Genomic DNA, 19,766 nt, shown 5'->3' on the forward strand with positions numbered 1-19,766 from the left:
TGAACAATGAGACTTTTGCTGTTGTTTTTCAAATAATCTTAACTTACAAATATCATTAATACAAATATTATCAAGTTTATAATTTTGGAAAAACAAGATTAAAATGAAGAAAAAAAATGAAAAATAAGTAACTCAAAATACTTGACTATCTGTAAGTTGATAGCAAAGTTTTACAACATCACTACAATAGTCTCTTCACTGCTGAAATAGTAAGCCCACCCATGACATTTAGCTCTTCTCATTTTCTTGTATCTTCTGTGAGTTACTCACACTGACTTTGTATTAAACATTTTCAAATTTCTGGATAAACTCTTTTCTTAATCATATTTTCTTTACAAAATTTAACATATAAAATTCCAAATTCAACATATGCAAATTTCTCTAGCCTGAGAATGTCTGCAAGCCAGTTTGAGATTTGATCTGTTTTTCCTGAACTAAATAATAAAAAAATATTAGCTGGCATTGTAAAGATCTTTAAAGTTAGTGATGGAAAGATGAGAAACAGTGCCAAGATAAGCAGTCGAGATGGTAATGTTTAACATCAGTCTGACACAAATGATACACAGATGTAGTTTTGGGGATAAGAAATCTTTTTTTGTGAGATTAGTTTGAAGAAGTACAAGAAATTTAGGTATCACTGAGTTTACCAAATGACATAGAAGGAAAAGAAATGAAAAATAGAAAAATTAGTTGCTCAATTCATCTAACATTAATACAAAAAATGTCTTCATATCTGGTGAGCCCATGCTTTAGTTTTAAAGCAAGTAAATCTCATCTGGTAAAGTTTGCTGTTATTCCATATAGAAACATAGTCAGTTGTCGTTATTTACTATACTTACTCACACTTGGTAAAACTGTTCTCACTCTATTGCTATCCACAACCCCAAACTCACCAACTTGCATACATACACACTAGGTGTGAAAAAAATAAATCTCTAGGCACTTCAAACAAGCAAGTTCACCAGCCCTAACAATGATCTTCTATTAACTTCAAAGAATGTTTTAACAGGGTCAACTCATATACCCACCAAACCCTTCAGTCTTTCATTCTGTACAGGGATATGTTTTGATCCTCAAAAACATGTTGTCATGAGCCCGAATTCTAGATGAGCAACACGCTTCAATCTGTCAACTATCATCTTATATCTCAAAGCTAATGAGTAAACCATTTATAATGATGTTCTCTAATACCTTGAATCTTTTTCTCATTTTAACGGCCATCAGTATGGATTCCATAAAATTTGATCCTACTCTCTTACTGTTCAGGTCTTTTCCTTCACATCAGAGAAGTTCAAACAAAAGCTTCCTTAAGCCAAATTTGTTGATAAACTTGGCAACATTTCATGTAAAACTTGATTTGCATATGTTCTTTGAATGCCAGCATCTTTTAGAGATTTTAGTTGTCTGACATTCAGGACTTTGTTAGAACTGTAGCTCAAAATTTACCAACTGAAAGTTGTTACCCTTGACATCAAAACTGTTCACCTGTGGTTTCCATCCATTTCTCCCCTCTTATATTAGTAGCTTCCAGTCAGAGTAAATTATCATGAGCTCTTTCAGTCTCATATTCTATCTACTCTGCTCTATGTTCAGTTTTCTTTCATCTCCTTTCCGTCTCTCTCTACATTAATGACCAACTTTCTACCAGGACAAACAATTCTCATTCTCACACAGATTATATGTAAGTGTCGGCCTTCACCAATCAAGCATCATTTATAAATAATCTGTACATCACATGCCTAACTTATACTAGCTTCTGCTCCATAAACAGAAACTACAAAAGCATCTCCAATAGGGACAGCCAAAAAACACAAGTATTTACATAAAAAAAGACATCATTGCACTTGCCCCTCACCCTTAAAATGAGCAGTATGATTCCTCATTATCAATCCAAATGTTAAACCTCATAATCACCAGAATTCTCTCATGGTAAAAGTACATCTTTTAATTGCCCCTACTCTTCAATGCCAATAAATACTTCATCTCCAAATAATTAATGACCATTTACAACACTCAGGTATATCCCACATGTTGGGAGGTGCTGCTATTTCTCATACAGACATCTTAGATTGTGTCCAAAGAAAGGTCATTCAACTGATTATTATAAAATTGCTCATAGGCATGCTCTAGCCATTAGATCCCAGATGGGTTCTCTTTTTTCTGATTTTCTATCATTATTTTATAATATCTGCTTCATGGATTCAGTTGGGCTCATGCCATTTCTCCTCAAGCAGCCCCAACACATTCGCTTCTCCTTTAATTTTGTGTTGTGTCGAACTATCCAGGCACCCACCACTGGTAATATCATTCCAGGGCAAGCTCAGTTTTTGAATGCATAAGGAAGATACATGTACGCGCGCGCGCGCACACACACACACACACAACAAAATGACATTTAAAAACTTTTTTACCTCTTTTGCTAATTCGTATTTAGAAAGTTGATCCTCGGTTTGGCTGTTGTTTCTAGCTTGTCAGATTTCCGGTTGGGGCAGGTTTAAATTTTAAAATTTTTTCTTCTTTGGTAACGTATTAAAATTTTGAAAATGTGTTTCTAGCATGTCAGGTTTTCTGTTTTGATACTTTTTGCGTCTGCTATTTTATAATTCAATGTATGCATGAAACACTTTAATTACATTTCTTGTAACAGGGTGGAGGGGAGGGGGTGTTTAAAAAATATTTTTTTGAAAAATTGCAATTTTACAATTTTTTTTTCAGAATCATAATATCCCTATTTTTCTATGTATTTCACCTAAAAAAATTTTTTTACAAAGTGAAAATTTAAGAAATTGAGGAGGTGGGGTGGGAATTTAAATTTTGAAATGCAGATAGAATTTTTGCAGATTCGGAATTTCCACCCTCGATATAGTGTGTTCATGTAAAAATAAGCCCCCACCCAAAAGTCCTAAAGGGTGCTGTCCATGATCTTTACCTCTGCCAACACTTTTTTGGTCAGAAGGTAAAGCTGCCATTACTGTGGTGTGCAAAGTAAGCATAGCAGTTGCGGTTGTAGATGCCATAGTACTACTTTTACGACTATTACTGCTACCAGCTCCTTTTGTATCGCTTTCTATTAGTTTTGCTATTAAAGAAGAACAAGTTTGTTTGGATCAGAAGGTAAGGCTTCTGTTACTGCTTCATTTAAAGTAAGTGTTATATAGCAATAGTAGAAATAGTATCACTACTTCTACTCCTCGGCTCCTCTTGCATCTGCTTCCACGTCTAAACCTCGGTTAAGGTATGAATATCACATGAATATGGCTTAAATTCCCTGCAACAGTGACATTCAGAATATTTGTCCCGGTTTTAAGTCATGCCTCGAAGAAAGCGATGTTTCATTGGATGAAAAACTGTAGAGGCAGCATGCAATTACATCTGTTGTTAGATGGTCACAGGACAGTGAATGTACCACCACCAGAAGAGCGAATGAAATAGTCCATCAATGAGCATTTCGACAATCAGCTGATGCAGCGTTGACTTCAGCAGCTTGAGCCACGGAAAATGAGGACCAACACAGACGTCGTAAAATTGCTAATGCTGCATCTACTTCAGATGTGCGAGCTGCGGAATCTGAAGACAAGCGCAGATGTCGTAAAATTGCTAATGCCACATCGACTTCAGCTGCGCAAGTTGTGGAAATTGAAGACAGGCACAGATGTCATTGAACTTCTAATACCGCATCAGCTTCATTGTTCTCAGGCATTGCTACAACACGCTTCAGTGTAAAAGTGAAACACATAGGTCTTATGACACCCTTCCTTATCCGCTACTGTTTGCAAAAGGAGAAGATGGATACCGAATTGGTATTACTCAGCTTAATCCGGAAAACAATGGATTTTCAACAAATAGGAGTTTCGTGTATGAGTTTCTATTCCTACTACTTCATGGTTCGCAACAACTCCTTCAATCATTTACACCGTTTGCGAGAGCTACTTCAGCAATTTGCTGTTGATATGTGTGCGAAGATAGAATCGGAGAGGTTGTGTTTTATATGGACACATCAGAGGCAACTGCAGTCCGAAAGCTACATCCACCTCCATGATGCTATAATGGACGATGCAGAGCCCGGCAGTGTAGGAAAACTCTGTATTCTCCCATCAACTTTCACAGGAAGTCCTCAATATATGCACGAGAGGACGTGGGATGCTTTTACTTACTTTTGCTATTATGGTCGGCCTGACCTTTTTATTACCTTCACTTGTAGTCCAAGGAGGAAAGAGATTGAGGCAGAACTATTTCCATGCCAACAACCGAAAGTCTGACATGATATCCTGGCTTGCAGTCCACCTTGAAAATGGCCAAAGGATTTACTTTACTGATGAAACTGCTGCTCAATTGGTGAAAGAGGCACGTGAAACCACCCTGGCTGCATTTTTCAAACTATGTCAGGACGATCCTTTCGCTCAAATGGTGCTCTACCCTCAAGTGCCCTCCTACTACACATGGTCCAGGAAAAAATGGGTTCGCAGAAAGGCAAGCCAACCTGTTGATGGGCATTCCGGGATTAAGTCCAACAGTTGCCTTGGATGAGTTTATACAGTACACCCGAATTACCATGAATGCTTTTACTTCCGTTTGCTGCTTCATGAAGTAATGGGACCGCAGTCATTTGAAGATCGTCAAACAGTCAAATGGTCATGTGTGCAGCACATACAGGAAGACATGCTTCAAACATGGCCTGCTTGAAAATGGCTCGCAGTGGATTTTCACATTATCAGAAACTTCTCTTTTGCAATCTCCTAGCTGTCTACATGCGCTGTTTGCAGTATTACTACAGATGTGCGAGGTGGTTGATCCAAACTCATTGTGGCTGAAGTTCCAAGATGATCTCTCAGAAGACTACAGACATCAGGCAATATTGCAGTATCCTGAACTGGATGGTACTAGTGATGAAATTTACAATAGAGGACTGATTGACCTTGAGGATAGGGTTATTTCCCTTGGTGGTACTGATTTGCCGACATACAGTTTACCAGCTACACTCCGGTCAGTATACAACACACTTTCTTCTGCAGTCTTGCGAGAAACGTTTTACGATAAAGCGTCTCTTGCCCAATTCGTCAATGAGGTGGAACCACAACTGCTTCCAGACCAACGCCATGTCTACAACTGTATTGTTAGCAGCGTGTGTCACCAATCCGGTAGTATTTTCTTCTTGAATGCACCAGGTGGCGCTGGAAAAACCTTTTTAATCAAATTAATTCTCGCAAATGTATGGCAAAATGGCGACATAGCATTAGCAGTAGCCTCTTCTGGGATTGCTTCCACTTTGTTGCCAGGTAGGAGAACAGCACATTCCACCTTCAAACTTCCACTGAATTTAGCGGCTCCAGAAGCCTATCCTGCAACGTCAGCATAAGTTCTGACCAAGGGTAAGTACTCTGACAGTGCATTCTTATAGTATGGGATGAGTGCACAATGGCTCACAGAGGAGCATTAGAGGCTTTAGATAGAACTCTGAGGGATATATGAGACAGTCAGGCTCCAATGAGCTGTGCAACGCTTCTATTGTCAGGTGACTTTAGACAAACTCTTTCTGCCATTCATAAAAGTACAAGGGCAGATGAAGTACAAGCGTGCCTTAAGTCATCACCGTTGTGGTGTCATGTTACGACACTTACGCTATACACAAATATGAGAGCCCGACATTATGGTGATCAAAATTCTTCTCAGTTTGCTAAAGATATTTTGGAACTTGGTGACGGTAAGGTGCCTTTGGATGCAGCGGGTGAACTAGACATCTCGTCACTTTGTACCATTGTATCTTCTATCAACGAACTAAATGGCAAGGTGTTTCTGAATTTGCAGGACAACTGCTACAATCTTAACTGGTTGTGTGAAAGAGCAATACTTGTTCCTAAGAACACCACTGTAAGCAAGCTGAATGATCAACTCCTCCATTCTCTACCCGGAAATCATTGAACATTTAAGTCAATTGATACCATGATAGACAACAATGAAGCAGTTAATTATCCTACCAAATTTCTTAACTCATTGGACCCTCCATGCCTTCTTCCATGTGTATTGCAGCTGAAAAGAAGGGATTCCAATAATGCTGCTTCGGAATTTGGAGCCACCAAAACTATGCAACGGAACACGACTGGTTGTTAAAAAAGTTCTTAACCACGTAACAGAGGCTACCGTAATTTCCAGGAGTGGAAAAGGAGACGGTGTTTTCATACCACGAGTTCCTCTCATTCCATCAAGAGCGGCTATTCCTTTCTCCTTTTGGAGGCTTCAATTTCCCATTCATGTCAGTTTTGCTATGTCAATAAACAAGTCACAAAGTCAGACACAATCTGTTGCTGGTTTTTTTTGGACGAGTCATGTTTTTCACATGGACAACTATACATTGGTTGTTTGAGAGTGGGGCGCAAGGTGAATCTCATTGCATTTCTACGGTTTTTTGCTAAAAGGTCTTCTCATTTCATATCCACAACCACTAGTTTTCGGGTAGCTATGGCAGCAAGGCATGCACTCGATCGGTTGCCATCACATCTACAACAGCAATGACCCAATATCATAACAAAGTTACGCAATGTGAATCCTGCATCCCTAAGTTTATCAAAGACTGATCGAGACTTACTATTGTTCAATGGAACAATAAATAAACATTTGGTTTCTCTCCTTCCTTTGACAAAACCCTTACGCTTAGAGCTTTATGAGTTGACCACTTGACTTAAGTAGTTATTCCCCAAGTCTAGGCGGAGTGTTCGTTTATGAGCATAAAGCTATGACACCAAGAAGACTCCAATATATTCAAGACTTCATTATAGTTATCCACAGAGCAGGAAATAATATATAAGGTCAGGATTATAAACTTTAGCAACGCCAAGACACATTGTAAATTGTGTCAAAGCAATAATCTCATGCTTATGTTACTGATTTAAAAAAAAATTTCCCGCTTAATTCTTAACCAAACATTTTTAGAACAATTGAGATCGGATAGCTGATCTTTCTTTTATTTTGAAATTGAAATGCCCCAGTGTTATTTTACATTAATTGATGTTCCCGGGCAACGCAGGGTAAACTGCTAGTATATATATATATATATATATATATATATATATATATATATATATATATATATATATATATATATATATACTTTTTACTCTTTTACTTGTTTCAGTCATCTGACTGTGGCCATGCTGGAGCACCGCCTTTAGTCGAGCAAATCGACCCCAGGACTTATTCTTTGTAAGCCTAGTACTTATTCTATCGGTCTCTTTTGCCGAACTGCTAAGTTACGGGACGTAAACACACTAGCATCGGTTGTCAAGCGATGTTGGGGGGACAAACACAGACACACAAACACACACACACACATATATATACATATATACGACGGGCTTCATCCAGTTTCCATCTATCAAATCCACTCACAAAGCTTTGGTCGGCCCGAGGCTATAGTAGAAGACGCTTGCCCAAGGTGCCACGCAGTGGGACTGAACCCAGAACCATGTGGTTAGTAAGCAAGCTACTTACCACACAGCCACTCCTATATATATTTGGTTCTGCAGGAATATAAATAAAACATAAAAAACAGACAGTGCTGGAACTCTTTTAAACAAAATAATATATATATATATATATACACATTTAATTAATTCAATAATAGGATGAATTCTTTTATAAGAATTTATCAAGTAGCTAGCGTGAAAAAAACCTCATAAGGGAAAAATCCATAATTTATTCCTCAAAATATATTTATTTATATAAGGGCATTACTATACATGAATGCCTCATGCTATGAGGGACTCTAAGGTCAGACTACCATAATAAACACATTTTTACTGAACGCGAGGAAATGCAACTCTCAAAGCTAGCATATATATTATATATTTATATATATATATATATATATATATATATATATATATATATATATATATATATATATAAATATTTATATATATATACATATATATATATATATATATATATATATATATATATATATATATATATATATATATATATATATATATATAAATATTAATATATATATACATCATCATCATCATCGTTTAACGTCCGCTTTCCATGCTAGCATGGGTTGGACGATTTGACTGAGGACTGGTGAAACCGGATGGCAACACCAGGCTCCAATCTAATTTGGCAGAGTTTCTACAGCTGGATGCCCTTCCTAACGCCAACCACTCAGAGAGTGTAGTGGGTGCTTTTACGTGTCACCCGCACGAAAACGGCCACGCTCGAAATGGTGTCTTTTATGTGCCACCCGCACAAGCCAGTCCAGGGGCACTGGCAACGATCTCGCTCGAAAATCCTACAGGAGCCAGTCAGGCGGTACTGGCAACGGCCACGCTCAAAATGGTGCATCTCATGTGCCACCCGCACAAGACCCAGTCCAGGGGCACTGGCAACAATCTTACTTGGCTTGCCGGGTCTTCTCACACGCAGCACATTTCCAAAGGTCTCGGTCAGTAGTCATCGCCTCGGTGAGGCCCAATGTCAGCCCAGGTCTTCCTGGGCCTATCCCTTCCACGGGTTCCCTCAACTGTTAGGGTGTGGCACTTTTTCACGCAGCTATCCTCATCCATTCTCACCACATGTCCATACCAGCGCAATTGTCTCTCTTGCACACCACAACTGATGCTTCTAATGTTCAGCTTTTCTCTCAAGATACTTACACTCTGACGGGTATTCACATTGACATTACACATCCAACGGAGCATACTGGCTTCATTCCTTGTGAGCTTACGTATGTCCTCAGCAGTTACAGCCCATGTTTCACTGCCATGTAGCATGGCTGTTCGTACGCATGCGTCATACAGTCTGCCTTTTACTCTGAGTGAGAGTCCCTTTGTCGCCAGCAGGGGTAAGAGCTCTCTAAACTTTGCCCAGGCTATTCTTATTCTAGCAGCTACACTTTCAGCGCACCCACCCCCACTACTAACTTGGTCGCCCAAATAGCAGAAGCTATCGACTACCTCTAGTTTTTCACCCTGGAATGAGATAGAAGTTGTTTCCTGTTTGTTTACAGTCTTTATTGCACCTGAACATCTGCCACAAACAAAACCTAACTTCCTAGTGAACCTGCCTTTGATGTTGCTGCACCTCTTATGTGTCCATAGCTTGCACCGAGTACATCTTATAGAGTTACTACCTACTCCTTTTCTACATACTGAGCAGGGCCATCTACCTGAAAGGGTTTGTGTTTTATCTACCTTCCTACTTATTAGGATTTTGGTTTTAGCTAGGTTGACTCTAAGGCCCTTCAATTCTAGACCTTGCTTCCACACCTGAAACTTCTCCTCTAGTTCTGATAGTGACTCCGCAATTAGGGCAAGATCATCAGCATAGAGGAGCTCCCAGAGGCAACCTGTCTTGAACTCCTCTGTGATTGCCTGGAGGACTATGATAAATAAGAGGGGGCTGAGGACGGAACCTTGGTGGACCCCTACCTCTACCCGAAATTCATTGCTGTATTCATTTCCAACCCTCACCTTACTGGCAGCATCTCTGTACATGGCTCGCACAGCTCTCACTAACCATTCTTCTATCCCAAGTTTCCTCATTGACCACCAGATAAGGGATCGGGGGACCCTGTCAAAGGCTTTCTCCATGTCAACGAAAGCCAGGTACAGAGGTTTATCCTTAGCTAGGTATTTCTCCTGCAGCTGTCTCACTAGAAATAAGGCATCAGTAGTGCTTTTACCTGGCACGAACCCAAACTGCATCTCATCTAAATTGATTCGCTCCCTAATTAGTTGGGCTATGACCCTCTCCGTAACTTTCATAACCTGATCTAACAGCTTGATGCCTCTGTAATTATTTGTATCTAAAGCGTCACCTTTACCTTTGTAGCAGTTGACTATGATGCTGCTACACCAGTCATTGGGTATGACTCCTTCGTGCATCACTTGGTTCGTAATACGGGTGACTAGGCTATAGCCAACACTGCCAGATATTTTGAGCATCTCTGCATTGATTCCTGATGGGCCGGGGGCTTTCCCGGTCTTCATACTCTTAATTGCTATATATTTATATATATATATATATATATATATATATATATATATATATATATATATATATATATATATATATATATATATTATAAGGTTTTTAAACTTTTAAATTTTCATGTGTGTGTGTATGTATATATGGATAAGTATACGGGTAAAGTGTATGTATGCATAAGTATACGGGTAAAGGAACGGGTAATATAGTATAGTAAAGAGAAATAAACAAAATAATTAATTAATCTAGTGGAAATCCACAGGAGAGCAATAAAAATAGAAAATTAAGGAGTTATCTCCCCTATAATAACAAAGACGAAATCTAACGGGTTTCTAAGAATTTAATAATAGTTATGTATGTGTTTTTTCGTGTTTTGTTCGAATGGTAACCACTCCTGAAGAAGTGCCAAACGTCTAAATCCAATAGACCAGTCACTGGATAAGTTTGGCACAGAAATGTTAACATAGAGTGGTGAATAAATCGATATATCGAATTTGAAGTCTCTGTCTCTTTTGAATATGAAAATTTAAAAGTTTAAAAACCTTATAATATAAATATAAACTGTGAGAACGACTCTTAAGGAATCTAGTCAATGATCTCCTAAGGTAAGTTCTTATGCTATATTGGTAACGGTTGCTACATCCTCTGGAAAAATTATTATATATATATATATATATTTTTTTTTTATACACACACACACACATATATATATATATATTTATTTAGATATATATTTATATCTACCTATATATATATATATTTATATATATATCTATGTATATTTATGATTCTGTTTTTAGCTGTTAATTCAGTGTGTGTTTGTGTGTGTGTGTGTGTGCGTGTGAGTGTGTGTCTGTCTGTGCGTCTATGTGTGTGTGTCTGTGTGTGTGTCTGTGTGTGTGTGTGTCTGTGTATTTATTCATTTATGCATAACGAAAACTAACTCTGTTTTTGTAATATCTCGAAGCACACCCATAAATCTACAGCTTTTTCAATCCAAATAGGTTTCTTCAACCCACTATTTACGCATTGTTATTTATAAATTTATGTGGTGAGAATGGATGAGGATAGCTGCCTGAAAAAGTGCCACACCCTAACAGTTGGGGGAACCCGTGGAAGAGGTAGGCCCAGGAAGACCTGGGCTGAGGTGGTGAGGCAAGACCTTCATACATTGGGCCTCACCGAGGCGATGACTACTGACCGAGACCTTTGGAAATGTGCTGTGCGTGAGAAGACCCGGCAAGCCAAGTAAGATCGTTGCCAGTGCCCCTGGACTGGCTCTTGTGCGGGTGGCACATAAGATGCACCATTTTGAGTGTGGCCGTTGCCAGTACCGCCTGACTGGCTTCCGTAGGATTTTCGAGCGAGATCGTTGCCAGTGCCGCTGGACTGGCTTGTGTGGGTGGCACATAAAAGACACCATTTCGAGCGTGGCCGTTAAACGGACGTTAAACGATGATGATGATGATGTCTGAAACATTACTAAATGAAATAAACAAATAAAAGGAAAAGAACTAGTTACATATTCTCTCGAATGTTTATAAAATTCTTATGGCGTCAACAATAAACGAAGAGATTTAATTTAGCTTCGTCTTAAGTAGATGTATGATACAAATAGAGATGGCAATTATAAGTGCAGAGTAGTATGTTAAATTAACCAATTAGCGTTCTTACAAAATCAATTTCTTATTGTTGATGGAAGTGCTTTAATTGTTTACCATGAATGACCCCACGATAATTCTCAAATTTCTGTTATCCTCCTATTCATTGCTTGATACAGTAACTGATGTGGTTCTGATATCTCGCTAAAACGTTTTCTCATGGGTGTGGCATTTAGTTAAACGTCTTTCTTCACACAGATATATTTAGTCTAAGGATAGTCCTACGCAATATTATATCCACCACACTTGTTACATGCTATATGATAAACATCACGTACACCTTTAAACATGTCCACATATATCAGGCTGAGTAAAAAGTAAGCAATATATTTCAACAATGCAGAAATTTTATTCATCAAAGCAAGTACTATTATAATCAACACATTTTTGCCAAGTTACAAGTTTGTTTATTCCGGTAACATAAAAATCTGGAGTTTTGGAGCTCATGAACTCTTTGAACATACTTTCAGCATTGGTTTGATTTTTGAACTCCTTCTCTCACAGGAAACCATCAAGGTTCTTGAAAAAGTAGTAATCGATAGGAGAACGGTCTAGGGAATAAGCTGGGTGGGGAAGAACTTTGTAGCCAAGTTCCCTCAACTTCTGGAGCATCATTAGTAAAATGTATGGTCGAGCATTGTCATGAAAAATGATTAGCCCTCTTCTGTTGACCAGTCTGGGATAGAGGAGTAGCAGTTTTACATTCATTTTGGCAATTTCCTGGCAATATGATCCTGCAGTAATGCTTTTTCTGGGTTTTAAGTTATAGTGGATGAGTCCAGCAATACACCTCCAAACAGTCACCATAACCTTTTTGAAGAGCTTGGGTTTAGGGAAAGTTTTTGCTGCTTCATTTTGGTCCAACCACTGCAAAGAACGTTTTTTATTATTATACAAAATCCACTTTTCATCGCAAATTAAAATGCAGTCCAGAAATGGATCGGTCTGGTTACGGAGAAGAAGCGATGAGCAAATTTCATATCTGTGCATTTTCTGATTTTCATTCAAATCGTGGGGTACCCATTTGTTGAGCTTTTTTGATTTTTCGATTGCATACAAATGATTGCAGGCAGTTTTCTGGCTAACTTGAAGTTCTTTTGCCAGTTCTCGAGTGGTTTTACATGGATCTTTCTCAATGACAGTCTTTAATTAACTGTCATCAATGACAGATGGGCATCCACTATGCTCACGATCTTCAAGGCTCAGGTCTCCACTGCAAAATCATTTAAACCATTTTCAAGCTGACCACTCACTGGTCATTTCCTCACCAAATATTTCTTTGATATCGCAAGCAGTTTCAGCTTCTTTACGTCCTTTTTTGAAATTGAATAGTAAAATTGCTTGAATATAGTGCTTGAGAGTTCCATTTCAGATGATTGTAACAATGGTGAAAAAATATCAACGTTAATTTATTGATGAATTTGGGCAAGTCGATGTCTATATTATTATTAGGCAATTGCAAAGACATGTTTAAAAAATTTCACAACTCTGCAAAAATCAGGTACAAATACTTCATGGTTCAAATAGTTGATTACTTTTTACTCAGCCTGATATACCATATATAATCGAGTAATAGTCAATCTCTTGTAAAAGTTGATTTCCTATTTTTGGCCCCAAAATTGGGTATTTTCCATAGACCCTGTATAAAAGTCAACCTTAGTATTTCACGAACAACCAGACAACATACATATATATGTATGTATGTATGTATACATATATATATATATGTGTGTGTATGTATGTATGTATATATATATATATGTATGTATATGTATGTATATATATGTATGTATATATATGTATGTATGTATATATATGTATGTATGTATATATATATGTATGCATGCATATATATATGTATGTATATATATATGTATGTATATATGTATGTATATGTATATATGTATATATATTTATGTATGTATGTATATATATATATATATATATATATATATATATGTGTGTGTGTGTGTGTGTGTGTGTGTGTGTGTGTGTGTGTGTGTGTGTATGTATGTATGTAAATAGTCAATCCAAACATGAACAAGCAAGAAAAAACATGAAAAAGCAACAACGCGAGGACATGGAATAAGTAGAGTGTTATTGGATGCTCAGGAAAGGAAAGAAATGAAAGAGGATTTCACGTTTCAAATGGTGCTCTTCATCAGAAATACAGGAAAAGTCTAAAGAAGGGAAGACACAGAAGGAAAATCACCAACGATGCACACACAGTCACATATTGAAAATGCATATATATGTGTGTAAACATACATATACATATGTAAATATATGTGTGTGTGTTTGTTATATATATATGAATGCATAAATAAAAATACACACACACATACATATATACATATTGAGTTAGAAAACTGAGAGATCTAATGGATACAGATTAATTTATTAATTAATCAACATGTTCACCAACAATTGTTTCATTTCACAAACAAAATTAAAATTTGAATTTTGTTTGAGAAATGAAACAATCGTTGGTGAATATGCTGATTAATTAATAAATTAATCTGTATCCATTAGATCTCTGTTTTCTAACTTGATAGAAATATTTGATATTTTACAATATTGTATATGATATTTTCATTGAATATAATATAGTATATGATATATTCATCTCTCCAAAATTTAATTTGTAAAACCAATGTATTGTGGATAAATATACCTACAAAAATTTTAAATATCCTATTGTGACTATATATATATATATATATATATATATATATATATATATATAGACACACACACACATATATAAATATACACATATATAGATACACACACAAACAAATATATATACATATGCAACACACATATATATTAGATCTATCTACATGTGTGTGCGTGTGTGTGCGTGCATGCATGTGTATATGTTCATGTGTGTGTAGGTATAATTTTCATTATGCGTTGTCTCATATTAACGTTCTAAATATTGTTTTTAAAGGCAAAAAGATGTAAGTTAAAAAAATTTTAAATGCAGATCAATTGTTAGCAATGTTGGTTTCAAATTTTGGCACAAAGCCAGAAATTTATGGGGTGGCTGTAAATTGATTACATCAACCCCAGTGCTCAGCTGGTACTTATTTTATTGACTCTGAAAAGATGAAAAACAAAGTCAACTTTGGCAGAATTTAATTCAGGACATAAAGTCAGATGAAATGCCATTAAGCATTTTATCTGGTGAACTAATAATCTGCCAGCTTGTTAACTTAATGTTTAGTAATATTATCTGGTAATATAAGAATATTTCCTGAAAAGGGGGTTCTAACTCTGAAATATCAAAATACCAGTTAATAGTACTGACTGTTAACATGTATTTTTAATTTATTAACTTGTATTTTTTGTTTTTAAAAATAAATATTTAATACATTTATAGATACATACATACCTATCTATCTATCTATCTATCTATATATGTATGTGTGTGTGTGTGTGTGTGTGTGTGCGTGAGAAGACACGGCAAACCAAGTGAGACCTAAATGCAAGGCCTCTGCCAGGGGTGTAGCCAGCCCACTTATGCGTACCTTTCCTTCATTGGACACTAAACTCCACTTGCGAAGACCTGTTGAGGCAAGTGAAATTGAAATTAAACTAAATTAGACGACTGGCATCCATGCCAATGTCGTCTCCTTCATTGGACACGAAACTCCGCTTGCGAAGACCTGTTGGGGCAAGCAAAAGCAAAATCGTGATGGCACCAGTGCCCAGCGTCGCCTTTCTATCACTTGTGTCTGTGGCACATAAAAGCACCCACTACACTCTCAGAATGGTTGGTGTTAGGAAGAGCATCTAGCTGCCAAATCAGATTGGAGCCTGGTGTAGCCATCTGGTTCAGCAGTCCTCAGTCAAATCGTCCAACCCATGCTAGCATGGAAAGTGGACGTTAAATGATGATGATGATGATGATGATGATGATGATTATATATATATATATATATATATATATATATATATATATACACATATATATATAATTTAAATAATGAGGGTGATAAATTGAATATTAATTAAATATCAATTTAAAACCAGTGGTCTAGCATATAGAAAAATCTGAAAATTCAGAAAAATTATATTACATACATATAAGACGGAATGACCACTAAGTGGACATCCATTATGCTAGAAATAGATCACCTACAATCTGACCACAAGGAAAAGATTGTTCTCAAGAAAAATTCAGCAAACACCAGAATTATATATATATATATATATATATATAGTTCAAAAACACAATAACAAAAAAACAAAAAAACAACAAAGTGAGGACGTGATATGGATAGTATTATTGGACGCTCAGGAAAGGAAAGAGAGCTCTCTTTCCTTTCCTGAGCGTCCAATAATACTATCCATATCACGTCCTCACTTTGTTGTTTTTTTGTTTTTTTGTTATTGTGTTTTTGAACTATATGACGTACGCTCACACGGACCCTGGCCTTTCAACTGGATTTTATGTACCCAACCGCCGGATTACCTTGGATTACTGTTCCTGTTGGATCTGCCTTTCCTGAACCTATATATATATATACATACATACACAAACATTTTCTAGATAGGCGACTTGCTAGAGAAGCCATAAGCTAACGGCTTCACACACACATATATATATATGTATATACATATCCTTTGCTTTAAAATGTATTACCAAGTGTTATAAGAAGTATTGAAAACTCACAAATTCTTTGCTTTAACTTTCACAAATGTTCTGATTCACAAACTTCGAGCGTGGCTGTACAGGGAGTGAATGAAATCAAAGGACAAACTTGTCTAGAGAGAAGGCGATTTACCAGTTGATCTCAATAAAAATGTTGTTTGTCAATCTTTGCAGTTTTATTTATACTAAGTGTGGGGAACTAGGATTGGTTCTCAGTCTTTCTAAGTTTGTCATGCACTAATAATCAATTAGATCAGTTACTGTCGAATTTTGTATCTAATAAGTTTTAGAGTTTAAAAATTTAGACACTAAATTATAAGTGTTTACTTTGTAATATTAATTAGAATTGTTTATGAAAATCAAAATTATGAATTACAGGTCTTGTTTTTTATGACGTTCAGGTATTAATATGGACTAGTGGGACACAACCTCACATTCTTTCTTCCTCTCTCTCAATCAACCCTCCCCCTCCTCTCTAACAAACTGTAAAGTGTGAATGAACAGGTATAAGAAGAATATTATAGTTTTAGTTCAATAAAAAAAATATTTTCACTATGTAACATCTCAGTATGTACTGCTCTAGTCACAAGATATGTGAACATACAACCGTAATGCTTTACTTCTGGTTGACTTTGACCATGAAATGTCCAAAGACATCTACATCAATGTATGTAAAAGGAGGTTTGTCTGATTCAACTCTCTCCCTGGGGAGATTTGCCATAATTTGAGAAGCTCACTTAGCAAATAACTTCCTACAAACAACACATGAATAGATAACTTTCTTCACAACAGATCTACCACCTGTAATCCAATAACGCTGTCTGATAAGTCCTAAACTCCATTCTCTCCCTATATAAGATTTTCTGTGAAAATGAGCAGCAATACACTCAGCAATGACATATTTACCTGATACTATAACTGGATTCTTGATTTCAACTGTAGACTAACCAATCTACCACCTACCTTGAGAATACCATCATCATCCAGAAATGGGTGGAGTGATCTGAGGGGTCTGGATTTACTGATACATTTTTTTCCCAATAATCTATCTAATTCGTCTCTTCATAATGCATCCGCTAAGCTCTCATGATCGGAGACACCTCTGCATGCTGGATTTCTTCAGCACATAAAGGTCCCTGTTTGACATTACTATTTTTGTACATTTTTGCAAATTGAAGCAACCATGCTAAAGCTCGTTTCATCCTGCACCAGTCTGAATAATGTTCCATGATCCTATCTATAGGATTCATACTACCTATTTGAAGAGCATTCCACATCCTAATTGGGTCTTTTCTGATCTCCATATCACCCAATAACAATTCTCCACTATTCTCATATGGCTACCATTCATCACCTCAAGAAGGTGGGTTCAGCAAACCACAACTCACTATCTTATTTGATAAACACCAGACCTTGACTAACAACATCCATAGGATTGTTTCTGCTTGACACATAATGCCACTGATCAAGTTTTGACCCTTCTCTGATAAGACTAACTCTATTTTCTATAAAAATCTGGAACTGTTTGGTTTCATTTATAATGTAAGCCAAAAACTATGTTTGAATCTGACCAAAAGAACGTTCAGTCAATTCTGATTTTCAATCCCTTTCTTGGGAGAGTATCAACTCTGACTGACTAAGCAGCTGCTTGTAATTCCAGTCATGGAATGGTACATTGTTTGAGAGGTGCAACTCTACTTTTGCTTATGATAAGCTGTGTATGGATCTTGCCAAATGTGTTGATACACCTGATATAGCTACAACAACCATAGGCTGACAGGCTTGCATCTGAAAAATGATGTAATTCCAGATATGCCTCATAAAAACCTAATGGTTTAATGCAGCACAGAATTTGCACTTGATAGAGAAACTCCAATGTTTTTAACCATTTGTTCCTCTGTTCACAAAGTTCCAAAGAAACTAGTTCATCCCAATCATATTTGCAATGAGTAGCATCCTGAAAAATCAACTTGCCCAATAATATCTGGGGACCAACAAACCCAAGCGGATCATACATCGATGACACAATGTTCAACATTTTCCTCCTCGTGACTATCTGATTTACCTCTACATTGACCTCAAAGGTGAAAGCATCCGACATGATATTCCGTTTTACACCAAGTACTTTTCCTGATGAATCAGTACCAAAGCTCTTCACCTCTTTTACCCTGTGATTCTCTGGAATTTCTTCCAACAACTGAGTATCATTGACAACAAATTTTGTGAGATTGAAACTACTACTAGCTAAAAACAAGGGAACTTCATAGAGAATTATTCTAGCTTCATCTTTATCGTCTACAGATTTCAAAAAAATCATCTACATAGAATTAATTGCTAATGTACTCTAGCATCTTCACATTCTGCAACAATCTGTTTAAGAGCATAGGTAGAACTACTAGCACACCACACACTCCCAAATAAATGTGATGTCATGCAATAGTGAACAACCTCACCACCTTGATACCACAAAAATCTCAAAGCATCTTTATCTTTCAGTGGAATCTTGACTTGATGCTACATAGATTCAGTGTCAGCTAGAATGGAATAGTGATGCTGTCTAAATCTCAATAATGCATGCAAAAGTTTGCTAACTAGGTAGGACTTTGTCTGCAACATTCATTGAAAGATTTGCCCTGATATTTTGCTGTACAATCAAATACAATGCGCACTTTGCCAGGTTTCTTATCAGAAATGACTGCATGATGAGGATGATACCATACACATTCAACACCATAAATCTGCTCTGGAGGAACAACCTCAGCATATCCATTGCTAAGTAACTTGTTGACTTCTAAGTCATATCTTTGAACAAGCTCTTGTTTCTCAAGTTTCCTGAATGTTGATTTTAACCTAGATTTAGCCACTACATAATTATTTGACAATAGTTCATCCCTATCTTTCCAAGGAATTGGTAATTGCTAATGACCATCCACTTTCAAACACTCCCTATCCGATAATTCAATCACTGAATAATCATCTTGTGACCAACCAACTTCATTAATCCCCCACATTTTCCAATTTCCATAATTTATGTATGTCATTTGTAACTACAGGGAATGACATAGTAACAAAGTTAGATATGGCTTGATGACTAACCTTTTTAACCGATGGCTGGCCATTGATACACCAACCAAAGATTGTTCTAACAGCAAGGGGTTCACCTTTGTTATCCTTATGTACCTCTAGATATATTTTAATTATCTTACAAAAACTTTGTCAGTTATTCATTCTAGAAGCAGCAGAAAACTGGTCACACTGGTACAAAGCCACATTCGCAGGAACAGGAAATGACTGAAGGAGAATATTCAGGAATGACAATGGGATATAGATAGAGACAAAAGACCCTACCCGTTTGTCTGCAAATAAAACAGCCTTGATTCCGGATACAAGCTGGAAGTGACACACTTCTGACAAGTTATGAAAACTAATACTAAATAGTAATATAATGGACTTCTTGTTGG

The 19,766-nt window shown here is 36.8% G+C and overlaps 1 protein-coding gene across 1 annotated transcript in view; it reads right to left on the reverse strand.

Annotated features, from left to right (window-relative positions):
* The window catches only part of LOC128249092 (uncharacterized), a 43,932-nt gene extending 27,181 nt beyond the window's left edge, over positions 1-16,751 (reverse strand). The window contains exon 1 of the mRNA XM_089360148.1: positions 16,327-16,751. The gene's annotated coding sequence lies outside the window, so the exon portion shown is untranslated. The remainder of the gene's footprint in view (positions 1-16,326) is intronic.
* Between the last annotated feature and the right edge of the window lie 3,015 nt (positions 16,752-19,766).

The sequence above is a fragment of the Octopus bimaculoides genome, chromosome 11 (genome assembly GCF_046866305.1).
Source record: "Octopus bimaculoides isolate indiv1 chromosome 11, ASM4686630v1, whole genome shotgun sequence".
In the NCBI taxonomy this organism is placed as follows: Eukaryota; Metazoa; Mollusca; class Cephalopoda; order Octopoda; family Octopodidae; genus Octopus; species Octopus bimaculoides.